The sequence below is a fragment of the Acinonyx jubatus genome, chromosome D3 (assembly GCF_027475565.1).
Source record: "Acinonyx jubatus isolate Ajub_Pintada_27869175 chromosome D3, VMU_Ajub_asm_v1.0, whole genome shotgun sequence".
NCBI lineage: Eukaryota > Metazoa > Chordata > Mammalia > Carnivora > Felidae > Acinonyx > Acinonyx jubatus.
This window is the reverse complement of record NC_069392.1, coordinates 61112256-61124515: the sequence shown is the minus strand read 5'-3', so window position 1 is coordinate 61124515 and position 12260 is coordinate 61112256. Positions and strand designations below refer to the sequence as shown.

General features: G+C 34.5%; 1 protein-coding gene across 1 annotated transcript in view; it reads right to left on the bottom strand.

The window, feature by feature from the left end:
- Positions 1–12260, bottom strand: part of PIK3C3 (phosphatidylinositol 3-kinase catalytic subunit type 3) — a 142123-nt gene that overhangs the window by 25255 nt on the left and 104608 nt on the right. The gene's annotated exons all lie outside the window — the stretch shown is intronic.

Genomic DNA, 12260 nt, shown 5'->3' with positions numbered 1-12260 from the left:
TTTTCAACTAATCCATGTCACTCATTAGCTGCAAACTAGGAACAAACCACAGTATTTATGTCTACCAAGAACTGAATACAGCTGCAGTGCCCATGAAGACAAATTCTCCATGAGTCGCCAAAGCCCACAGACTAAACATGTAAAAATGTGATTGATCATTCACTTTAGAGAAGGATTCACCACCGAATTCATAAGCATTTTGTGACTTACAAGTAGGTGTAAAAGAAGCATACATTTTAACACAGAGTAGCCGCGTGGATCCTACAACCCAAGCTCCACCAAGGCAGGGATTTATGCCGTTTCGTACATCACTCTACCCATGCCTTAGAATAGTTTCTGGCACACTAGGCACTCACTCTTGAATGAAGGGATGAATTCATTTAAAAAAACAACAACCTAAAATCTTCCTAGTGTAATCTTCCCACTCTTGTTTGTCTTGTGATACATTATATGACCTGTTTTATGTGAAAACCTATCCTCCATCATGCATTTGGGAAGCTTAGGTTCCCCCTACCCCTCAAGGGGAGCAGACAAAAACTTTCCTTCTTCAAGTACATGTACTGAGTTTGAGCATACTTTTGCCATCCTGCAAAGTATTTTTATACATCAATTCTATCCATTAACATATTAGCTAAACCCCCTACCTCTTTCTCTGTGCATTATTACTGTTATCTGTGAATGTTATACTCCATCATTAGGTCACTGTTGGAAATTTAAGGCAATGATGGGCATAGAACTGACTCTGGGTGTGGCAATGAAATCCCAGGTGAACAGTGACACACTGGCAGGCCTTCTGAGTCAGTGGTATAACTGCCCCTTAGTACGACTGACACCTTCACGTCTCACTTGATGAGGTATGTGACCCAGACAAAGCCACTTAATGTTTTAATCCTCACTTTCTAAACTGCACAATAGGTTAATACTGTTGATTACCTCATAAGACAGAATTAAAAAGAGATAAAGATATGTTATCTTAAAATAGTACCTGATACACAGTAAACAGTCTAAATGTCTCCTGTCATTATTATTATTTCCAACTAAGCTACAGATGACAGGGTCAAGCAAAATAAAAAAACCCATTTAAGTCAAGAATGATTACATCTGTAGCCTTGTCTCATTTAAGAAGCTATGTCCCTCAGAGGAAAAAAAACATTTTAGTCTGAACATAAAACTAAATCAAGCTATATGATATCTAATGACCATGTCTCCTAAAGGCGCATACAAATGTTTATCTTAAATACTTTGAATACCACTTTTTTAAAAAATGTAAAATACTAAACACTGCTCAAAAAGAAATATTAATAAGTACCACTTCAAAGACATTTAAAATATACTGAATTGGTATTTATATGTTCCTTATACCTGAGATCACTACTGCCAGGGATTAGTAAAATTAAATATTAAAGGGATAAGCAATCTTATTTGCAACTCATCTCAGGCATCGTTCTTACAATGAAAAACTAAATAATACATTAAGCGGGAAATCCTATACAACTTTGAAAATGAGAGAGAACTTCGGATTTGCCAAGACCAGGTAATAATAATAATGATAATGATAATAATAAGTCCAGATTAAAGGCAATACTGATATTAAGCTTATGTAAAATTCAAAGTAGACACTGGTGTTATTTTCACGCATCAGTAAAAAAACTACACTGAAAATTAACTGGAGTAGACAGCAGACAATGTACTACATTTGGGATATGGACTTCATATATAAAAAGAAACAACAGCTTACTCATGATTGCTCACAAAACAAGTATTGGAAGGTTTAAACACTATCATCACCTGCCTATAGAAAAACTACCCATTAACAATGTAACTATTGCACTGAAAACCAGTTTTCCATTTCTCCACATCATCTCCTTGTCTTTGTTTTTCAAGCTTATACCACACTTAAAATGTTCCGTTCAAATTGAAGAAATGATGAAAATCTCACAAAAAAAATGCGTGTATCTAGTATAGTAAATGACAGATGGGGGAGGTGAGAGGAGAAGGAATTATAATTAGATAGAGAGAGCAAGGAACCTATAGAGAATTGGAAAAGGGTTTGCTCTCTCCAAAATAACAAAGTAACAGTTTAGCGAATTGGTTCCTCAAGCTCACACCCAGGGCTTACTAAACAAGGATTCGTAAGTAGTTACTAGTGAGGCTCCTACTTCAAAACACTTCAGCTAAGAGTATAATGAAATTATTTCTTCACTTATCTTTCTCCCCAAAGTTAACTCTTACTGAACCATTAGGAGTCTTATAATTAAGAATTGTGCTTTATTTATTTTTGCATAGTACTGAAACCTAGGATAATGCCCTAGCATGCAGAAGGACTCAGTGTAGCTATTTTGCATTTACTTAACCAATGACACCTCAACTTCACATTTATAGCTTAGGCACCTTTTAATAACATTGCTATTGCAAGAAATTTTTTTCTGGAAATGATAGTTCTTATGGGAAATTGTTTTGTTTAAAATTTTTGTATTTTCATTTCCATTAAGATCTACAACAAAATTAATACAGGCTGAGTCTGGATCACCTAGATGCTACCTTACTACTTAGTACTATCCTGTGATTTCACTTTTTGGTTGGGTTGGTATTAAACACAAGGCTACTTTAACTTTTTCAGGCTAACACTAAGACAAGCAGAATTGGTTATATCTTCAAATTACCTAACAGCATGCTGAAATAATGAAGGTTATAAAGTAGTTCAAGTAGAGAAAAGTAGTTTCAGAACATTCACATGAGATATATTTACAGTGCTCTGAACTCAAACTCACACTATACTATCTGCACCATATTCATACTGCAAGTGACATTTAGTTACAATATTATTTCATCTGTCATTAATGTTGTTGAATTGCATTTTGCTAGTTTGTAACATGATTTAATTTATAAAGTTATTTTTATTTTACAGTATAGAAGAGTAGACACACAAGAAGTTAGTATCAGCTTTACCTTGTACATATTTAAGATTATAAACTCAGCACAATGCGTTTTACTTCTATTTAAAACAGTTCTGTGTATTACTCACGATTGGAAAACACCATTTCAGAATTCCAAAATGGATTTCAGAGGTCCCTAACTACAATAAAATTAATTTTGGGGGGAAAGCCATAGACCTCACCAAATCCCCAAGGGAAGTTCATGATTCCAAAAAGATGAGAAAGTACTTTTAGAACAAGGAGTTTGATGATTGTAGTATTTACTGGCAAAGCATCATTTCTTAATGCTTAAGGTCCAAGGAAGCAGGCTATCATTCAATTTTCCATTATTTGGTAAAAAGTCCTGATCAACTTCTCTTAAGGATTCCATTTCCCTAAACTAAATGTGTATTCCCTGTAGCTAAGCTAAGCACTTCATTCTGTGCTTCCCTCTCACTCTGGAGCTCCCATTTGTTTTCTACCTTGTTAGACAAATACCAGTACCCCTCAAAAGGTAAAGAGATGAAAAACTTACATTATAGGTACAGATAAGCTTTCCTTGGTTTTGTTTAATTATTTAAATAATGTTTTGTTCAGGGCGCCTGGGTGGCTCAGTCGGTTAAGGGTCTGACTTCGGTTTAGGTCATAACCTCGTGGTCCATGAGTTTGAGCCCTGCATCAAGTTCTGTGTTGTCAGCTCAGAGCCTGGAGCCTGCTTCAGATTCTGTGTCTCGTGCTCTCTCGGCCCCTCCCCTGCTCACACTCTCTGTCTCTCTCTCCCAAAAATAAGTAAACATTAAAAAAAAATTTTTTTAATGCTGTTTTGTTCTGTTACCAATATAATTTCTAATGATACTTAGCACTTGAGCAGATAACCTATCTGACCCTCTTTGATTCAAACTGATCTTAAATAAGTCATGCTATCCTAGTATCAAACTGTATCAGCCATCACACGTGGTTTATTTAATGGGCTCCATCCTTTAATAAGAAACCTAGCCCCACTTTTCTCTGTCTCACCACAGGCATTACTGGAAGTCCAGTGTGGGCTATGCATCACTGCTTGCAAATGGAGAGTATATTTCTATCTTTCTTGTAAGAAAACTCTCAAAGAATAGGATTACTGCTTAATTATAAGGTATAAAAGATTCAGTATCTAACAATGAAACCATTATTATGCTTTGCAAGTTCAAAGAGTCATGTATTTTGAAAAGAAGCTATTAATGTTTTAAGAAAATTCATCCTTGCAGATACCAAAGGGAGCGGCTCTTTTAAAGTTAATATCTAAAATGAAACTTACAATGATTTTATAAATGCACTTCATGAAATTTTTAAAAAAATGTTTAAGAAATTCAGGAAGTATGGGCTTATTCAAATCTATTAACAAATTTATTAATCTTAAACAATCAAGAGGTAAAGTGTACATAAAACAAACTGAATGTTTGTTGATTGCAAATACCACCTTTTGTCCCTGACTTGCAATACAAAGGGAATAAGATGTGCTAATTAAATTTTCTTGTTATTTGAATAAGTGACACGAACTTATTTCTAAAATTGTGGTTCAAAGTATTTGTAGTTCTTGGATTAAAGACAAAAGATATTGCTGAAATGAACTGTATTTTATAGCAGTTTTTTTTTAATTTCCCTTTTGTCTATACAATAATTACATATGACCAATCTCAAAATTGTACTTACTCCATTTTTTTCACAACTCTGCTTATACCTTCTATTGGACAATTTTCTTCTGTTCCCTATAATCCAAACTCAATTTTTTTTTTTAAATCCCACACAATTCCCCAATTCAAATACTCTTCCCTGCCACTCTACTCGATAATAAGTTTCCCAGTCTTCAGTTTCTTGGCATACACCTGACATTTTACTATTTTTCCACAGAATGCCTTTTATTTCTTATGTGAATGTTGTATTTTTCTTATGTTTCTTCATGTGAATGTTGAAGTTGCCCTACTATGAAACCTAGAAACAAAGAAGGTAGTGAACAACCATTTACTGATACAATGGAACCTATATTTTTAGAATTAAAAACGCTCCCTAAGCTACACTCCGAATGTTCCCAATGCTTATTAGTTAAGCCCTTATGATATACTTGGTTAGAGCTATTTTCACTTACAGTTAAAAGCACAGTAATGATAAAATATTTTTAGTAATCATTTTTGAGTAACGAAAATAAGACATACATAAGTAAAGATCAGTATAAACATTCCAATTATCTGCTAAATATTTCATATAATTTATTTTTTCAGATTCAACTGTTAAGATCTTAGGTTTCTGATGATAGGAACAAAATTTAGCTAACTAATGAAAGGGGGGCAAAACATATCTATGTAGTATATCTGATTATATAGTCCATTTCTATTCAAGAAAAACTTGGGGCGCCTGGGTGGCTCAGTCGGTTGGGCGGCCGACTTCGGCTCAGGTCATGATCTCACGGTCCATGAGTTCGAACCCCGCGTCGGGCTCTGTGCTGACAGCTCAGAGCCTGGAGCCTGTTTCAGATTCTGTGTCTCCCTCTCTCTGACCTTCCCCCATTCATGCTCTGTCTCTCTCTCTATCTCAAAAATAAATAAACGTTACAAAAAAAATTTTTTTTAAAAAAAGAAAAACTTTTAAATGATCTTCATTTTCATTTTTCCTACAGTTATTAAGGCCAATAAAGGATCTATTCCCTGCAATATTCTTTTCTTCTACAGGACTGTTTTAATGTCTAAAACAGAACAGAAACCCTTTATAGACTTTTTTAAAAACCTAAAAAACAGCCTTTGATATTAATTCTAAAACTCTTTTGTGTAAAATTTTATGCTCTTAAAAATTACTGAAGACCCCAAATAAACCTTAGTTGGGCTACTTCTATAGATATTTCCTGCATTTTAAATTAAAACTGAGACCTCCCAAAAATATTAATCTAAAAATAAGTGAACATTTTAACATTTTTTATGAATAATAACTATTTTCTAATACAAAAAAATTAATGAGATGAGTGGCACTCCTTTCATTTTGCAAACCTCTTTAATGTCTGGTTCAATAGGTGACTGCTAGATTCTCATATTTGTTTCTTTCTATTGTGTTATTTTGATTTAAGTAAGAAGAGAATCCAGCTTCTAAATATATACAAACTTAGAATTTTAATTACGTTTTCAGATAATTATGGATAGTTTTCTTTGATACTTAAATTCTCAGGCCTACCATCAAGGCTGCATCAAAAACTGAGCCTGGGGCCCAGCAATCTATAGTTTAAGTTGCTCTCCAGGTGATACTGATACAAGACAAAGTCTGAGGACTTCTGATCTACTTTACATTGACTAATACAACTCTTAACTTCAGTTAGATTACTATGGAAGAGACAGCGGCAAGGTGAATCACTTCAGTGAATAAAAACTCATACTTGATACCAATGGTTACTGTTTCTCTGTGTTGTACAACCCCATTACTTTTAAATTTGACACCTCTTTTGTTCGAGGGGTCACTATAAAAATGTACTAACTTTTTATATCTGGTGTATGGTTGCTAGCCTATGGTGGAACTTGAATGCTTTAAAGTTCATTAAAAATGAACCCCCTCCAAATTATGTATTGCAAAACAAATACAGTGTCTACCCAGCTTTAAGAAATATATCACCTGATAAGAAAACTTACATAAAAAAAGTAATGTCCTAATCTACAGTTTTACTTCAATGAATCAAGCTTTGCCATATAAAAGGTGATACAAAAGGAAACAGATTGATTTGTCTCCACAATCTGACCTAAATCAATCTAACCAACCTATGTATTACCTGCAAAGGCATTAATTATTTCAGCTTCCAGGTATTTTTGCTGGAATGCGTACTTTTACTGGAATGTGTAGCTCATAGAAACTCAGCACATTCTTCATACTAGGTTACTTTCTCTGTGATGTAATTTTCAGCACCTTAGGCATAAAGAGTATATATAGCACTTTATCATTTTCTATTACTTCTAATGAGAGGAAACAATGTCCTTCTAAATACAGCACCAGGGCACCTGGGTGGCTCAATTGGTGAAGCGACCTTTATTTCAGCTCAGGTCATGATCTCATGGTTGTGACATTGAGTCTCACATCAGGCTCCACACTTGGGTATGGAGACTGCTTAAGATTTTCTCTCTCTCTCTCTCTCTCCCCATCTGTCCCTCTCCCTCTCTCTAAAAAAGAAACAAACAACAACAACAAACAAGAAAAAAACCCAGCACCTTTTAAGGCACCATTAACAATTTCTTTATGATAGGTTTCATTAAGTATAAGAAGACTGCCAGGGGCGCCTGGGTGGCTCATTTGGTTAGGTGATTGACTTCAGCTCAGGTCATGATCTCATGGTTCGTGAGTTCAAGTCCGACGTTGGGCCTGTGCTCACAGCTCAGAGCCTGGAGCCTGCTTCAGATTCTGTGTCTCCCCTCTCTCTCTACCCCTCCCCTGCTCATACTCTGTGTCTCTCTGTCTCTCAATAATAAATAAATGTTAAAAAAAATTAAAAAAAAAAAAAAAAAGACTGCCAGATTTCTGATACTGAAAAATTCAAGAAACTTTCAAAATATCATATTTTAAATAATGTCTGAAAAGAAAATTATTCACATGATTGTGAGTCCTTGTCATTATCTAAGCATCTAAAGTAATGATTAATAGAGACTAAAAAGTATTTATGGATTAAAAAGGGGTGGTCTTATGTGCCTGATTCTCTTTTGCATACAACAACTGAGAAAAAACAAACTGGTAAGTAATACTATGTCTATAGTCTACAGTAAAAATAAGTTTAGGCAGGAAAACAGATTATTCTAGAAACCCTAAAGATGGATAAAAATAACAGGAAAAAACTTCATTCATTTGTTCATTTTAAAAGCATTTACTAGGTGCCTACCAACTGCATAAAACATTTTACACCCCTTTCTCTCAAGTCCCAGGGAATAAACAAGCACATTAAGAAAGTAAATCTATAGATTTCGTTGTGCCTGGGTGGTTCAGTCAGTTAATTGTCCAACTCTTGAATTTGGCTCACGTCATGATCTCATGGTTCATGGGATTGATCCCCGCATCAAGTTCCACACTGTCAGGACAGAACCGACTTGGGATTCTCTCTCTCTCCCCCCTTCTCTCTGCCCCTCCCCCACTCTCTTTATCAAAATAAATAATTTTTTTTTTAATGGCAAGTTGGGGTGCCTGGATGACTCAGTCAAAGTCTGACTTTGGCTCAGGTCATGATCTCATGGTTTGTGGGTTTGAGCCCCGCATGGGATTCTATGCTGAAGGAACCTGGAGCCTGCTTCAGATTCTGTGTCTCCCACTCTCTCTGCCCCTCCTGTGCTCACACACTCTCTCTCTCTCTCAAAAATAAATAAACACTAAATATTTTTTTTAATAAAGTAAGTCTATAGATTTAGATTTTACAGTATTTTTAACCTACCAAACTAATTAACTTAAATACAAATAGCTTAGGAAGCATTACCATTTGAGTAGTAACTAAGTTCTCCCTATGGAAGATTTTGAACTACTGTGTTATACCCTAAGAAAAAAATAAAACACTTAAACAAACATATTTACTTTCAAAATATCAAGATTTACCTTAAAACAGAAAGAATAACATTAAATCCATGATAAAATTGACTGTTTCTCTCTTATAAACCTTCCTACACTACTAAAATAAAGAGCCAATCAAAACAGAATTTAAAAGGCAGTAACTGAAAAGAGTTTGTATTTTTAAGAGTGGGAAAAAGAAAATTTTGAAATACATTAATTATATTTTTATCTCTAAAATTATGACTGCAAATAAAAAAGCTACATAAGCCAAAAAAGGAAGGCATTCTTCTTTTTTGGTAGTAAACCAACAAAGAAAAACATAATAGCTAGCCAGTCCTTAAGAAATGTTGACTATATGCTCGATACGTACAAAACCTTGCCCACATTATCCCATTCAACTCTCACACACCACAGGCAGAGAGGTTCTACTCTTATGGGCACATTCAGAAAAGAGACTGAGTCATAGAGAGAGACAACTTACCCAAAGTCACCCAATGGTGGAGGGGCAATTTAAAACTAAAGATGTTTATTTTAGATCCTGACACATTAACTCCTATGTGAGACTGTTCCTCAGAATTAAAAAAGGATGTGCATCAATTTGACATAAAGTTAAAGAATGATGAAGAAAAGTTTCCAATTAGGGAACAATGACTTTCTTACCTTCAGGCTTTGTGACAAAAGGTTCAGAGAGCATTACTCTGAAGTGCTGAGACAGACAAAGAGTCACCACTCCTCTCACTGTACAAATGGACAGCTCCAGATTAGAAGAGCCATCCTCAGGAACTACAGGGAACTTTCCATTTACTACAGATATCTAGCTCCTTGTTTTCATTTATGAATGTTTTTCACTTATTTATATACTGATATAAATGTTCATTCTGTTATAAAGTCTGTAAATCATAAACAATAAAGTTTTTCAGTTATACCAGTCCTGGTTTTTCCCCCTCAAATTTTAAAAAATAAACAATAAAAAAATTTTTCCCCACAGTTGAGATAAACCCAAATCAGGCTTTGAGTCCTGTCACAATCAAATAACCCTGAACAAACTTCTCAAAGCTTCCTCAAAGGATACCAGCTCTAAAAGAAATTTACGTTTCCAATCCCATTCTAGAGCTTAAATTTTTAATTTCTTGCCCAAATAATGCTACATCACTGCATTGATAAGTGAAATACCATTCACTCCAAATTTGCTTCAGGAAAACAATGTTATAAGTGACCACAGGGCAATACACTGACAAAGGAATTAACAGACTGTCACATTTATGGTGGACACACAATGCCCTCTGCTGGACAAACTGAGGATACTTCAACCAAGCTAAAGTATCAACACACCAATAAACCCAGGCAAAAAAATTTCTGGGAAATCTGTAATTGAGTCTCATATTTTGCCTTTTTGCACATTATTGTTGTATACATTTTGAAATTTTTTCTATGCAGTGAAACATTTTCCTCCACACACTTCTAAAGTCATCAATCTGACCCTCTTGTGTCTCATCTAAATTTACAGGTGGAACAGTGTGTTGGGGGCAAATCTCCAAGAGATCCCCAATAAAATGAAATCTAAGTATCTTCTTCCTCTCTGCTCCATCTCTCATGCCAAGGAACTGGGCACAGAAGAATCAGTGGAACTCTGATTACAATTCCAAACCACTTTCATCTGAAAGCAAAGTCATGGATACTACACCTGCTCAAGGTGGCAGATAAGAAGACAAAAGGTATTTTATTCTGAAGAATGGGAGCAATGTTACTTATAATAAAAACTGCACCATCGACACTGAGACTGGAGAGTTACATAAGAGAATCTAAAGTTTTAAAGTTTTAATACATCACAGTCTGTGCCTAAGACATAGTGGATCCAAAATACACAATGGAGGAGCTTCATGATACTTGAGGCATTTTTTAACTACAAGTTCTAAGGTGTATTTCCTGCAATGAACCACATTCAAAATTCATGTATATAATTTAATATGTAATACTTGTCTAAATTATACAAAGTCTAATTATATCACATATGTAAAAACCACTTTGAAATATAAACTGTCAGTAAAAAATGACTATAAACACAAAACATTTTAAAATAAATTATTACAAATTTTTAGAGGTTGAGGAATACATCATACTTGCATTTGTCCTGATATAATTGGTATTTCCTTATATAATCTAATTTCATTAAAACTAAACTTGAAAATTAAAGGCATTAATCCTAGCAAGTAAGACTTAAAATGCTAACTGTATGATATCAATAATGAAATAATTAAAGACCAGTTAAGAAAAAATAACCAAAAGAAATGCCGTTTCAAAAGAAAGAGAACATGTCTCTCATCTAGCACATTGTAAGTTTTTGATTTTTAAAGTCATATTTAGAGCACCCTCTAGTGGAAAACTGGTGACAAGATGCTTAAAACCTGCTTCTGAAATTTTATATTCTATTTCCATTAAAACAAATTAATTGTGAACTGGACCACAGAAGTGTATGAAATAGACTCTGATTTCCAAATCTCATTTTTAAAAATCCCCAACAACACACACACACGCACACACACACAAAGAGTAGTTCTCAAAGTCCAAAAGAAAAAGGTCTATTATTTATCAATTTCCACACACATACACACACACACACACACAAAGAGCAGTTCTCAAAGTCCAAAAGAAAAAGGTCTATTATTTATCAATTTCCAAAAGAAGAGACAAGGTATGTGACAAGATACGTGAAAATAACATTATAGATGTAATGGCACTCTATACATTAAATAATTGCATTGTAGTTATAAAATAATTATAAAATAATTTCAATACAAAAACCAACAGAATCACTTTGGTACTTTGATTCTTGTGGTTAAAAGATTCAATTAAAATATCAGAGCATTAAGGAACAACACAGGAAAACTTTTTCCAAATTAAAATTCTCTCCAAATACACCATAACATTTTCTAAATATCCTCTGCTACACTGGCAAATTTGGCGAGAACCTCCACAACATTCTGTGGTCCTAGTTACTACAGGGACAGCCTGGCCTTGACACAGACATGAATCCCACATGCAAATTCTGTCACAGATAATTTTTCACACTAATATATGAAATTCTAGATTATGTGAATTAATAATTATATATTAATAATTAGACTACATTTGATATATTAAATTACATTTGATGTGTTAAATTCTTGGTATCACAATCTGGAGGAATACTAACAAAACAGAAAATGTTCTTACCTGAGAGACCATTTTAAGAGTAATTTAAAATCTATTTTCTGTGGAAGACTGAAGAAACTTGAATTATTTAGCCCAGGGAAGAAAAGACTACACAGAAGAGAAGAATTATTTACTCATTCATTAATTCAACAGTGATCTATCAATCACTTTAGCTAGGTGTTGTTCAAGGTTCTGGAGGAATGGTAGCAAACTGGATGGACAAGGTCCCTGCTCTCATGGAACCTGCATCCTGAATGGGAGAAGATGATGAGAAGATCAACAACCTCCATGAGGACCTGGATTTGTGTCTGTTCTGTTCATTTTGGTATCCCCAGAACCCAGAACAATACCGGACACATAGCAGTTGCTCAATAAATCTTTGTTTTATCGTACAAAAAATGATAAATTTGGCTGGTGGTAAGTGCTTTAAAGAAAACGAAACAATAATAGAGAGTAATGGAGAAGGGTGGTGTGGCAAGTACATTTCAGAAGCCATTTCAGATCAGAGAGTTAGAAAAGGCTATTCTAAGGAGATGCCACTCAAACTTAGACTCAATAACCAAAGTCAGATTTGCAAAGATCTGAGAGAAGAGCTTTCCAGAGAGAAAAACAAGGGCA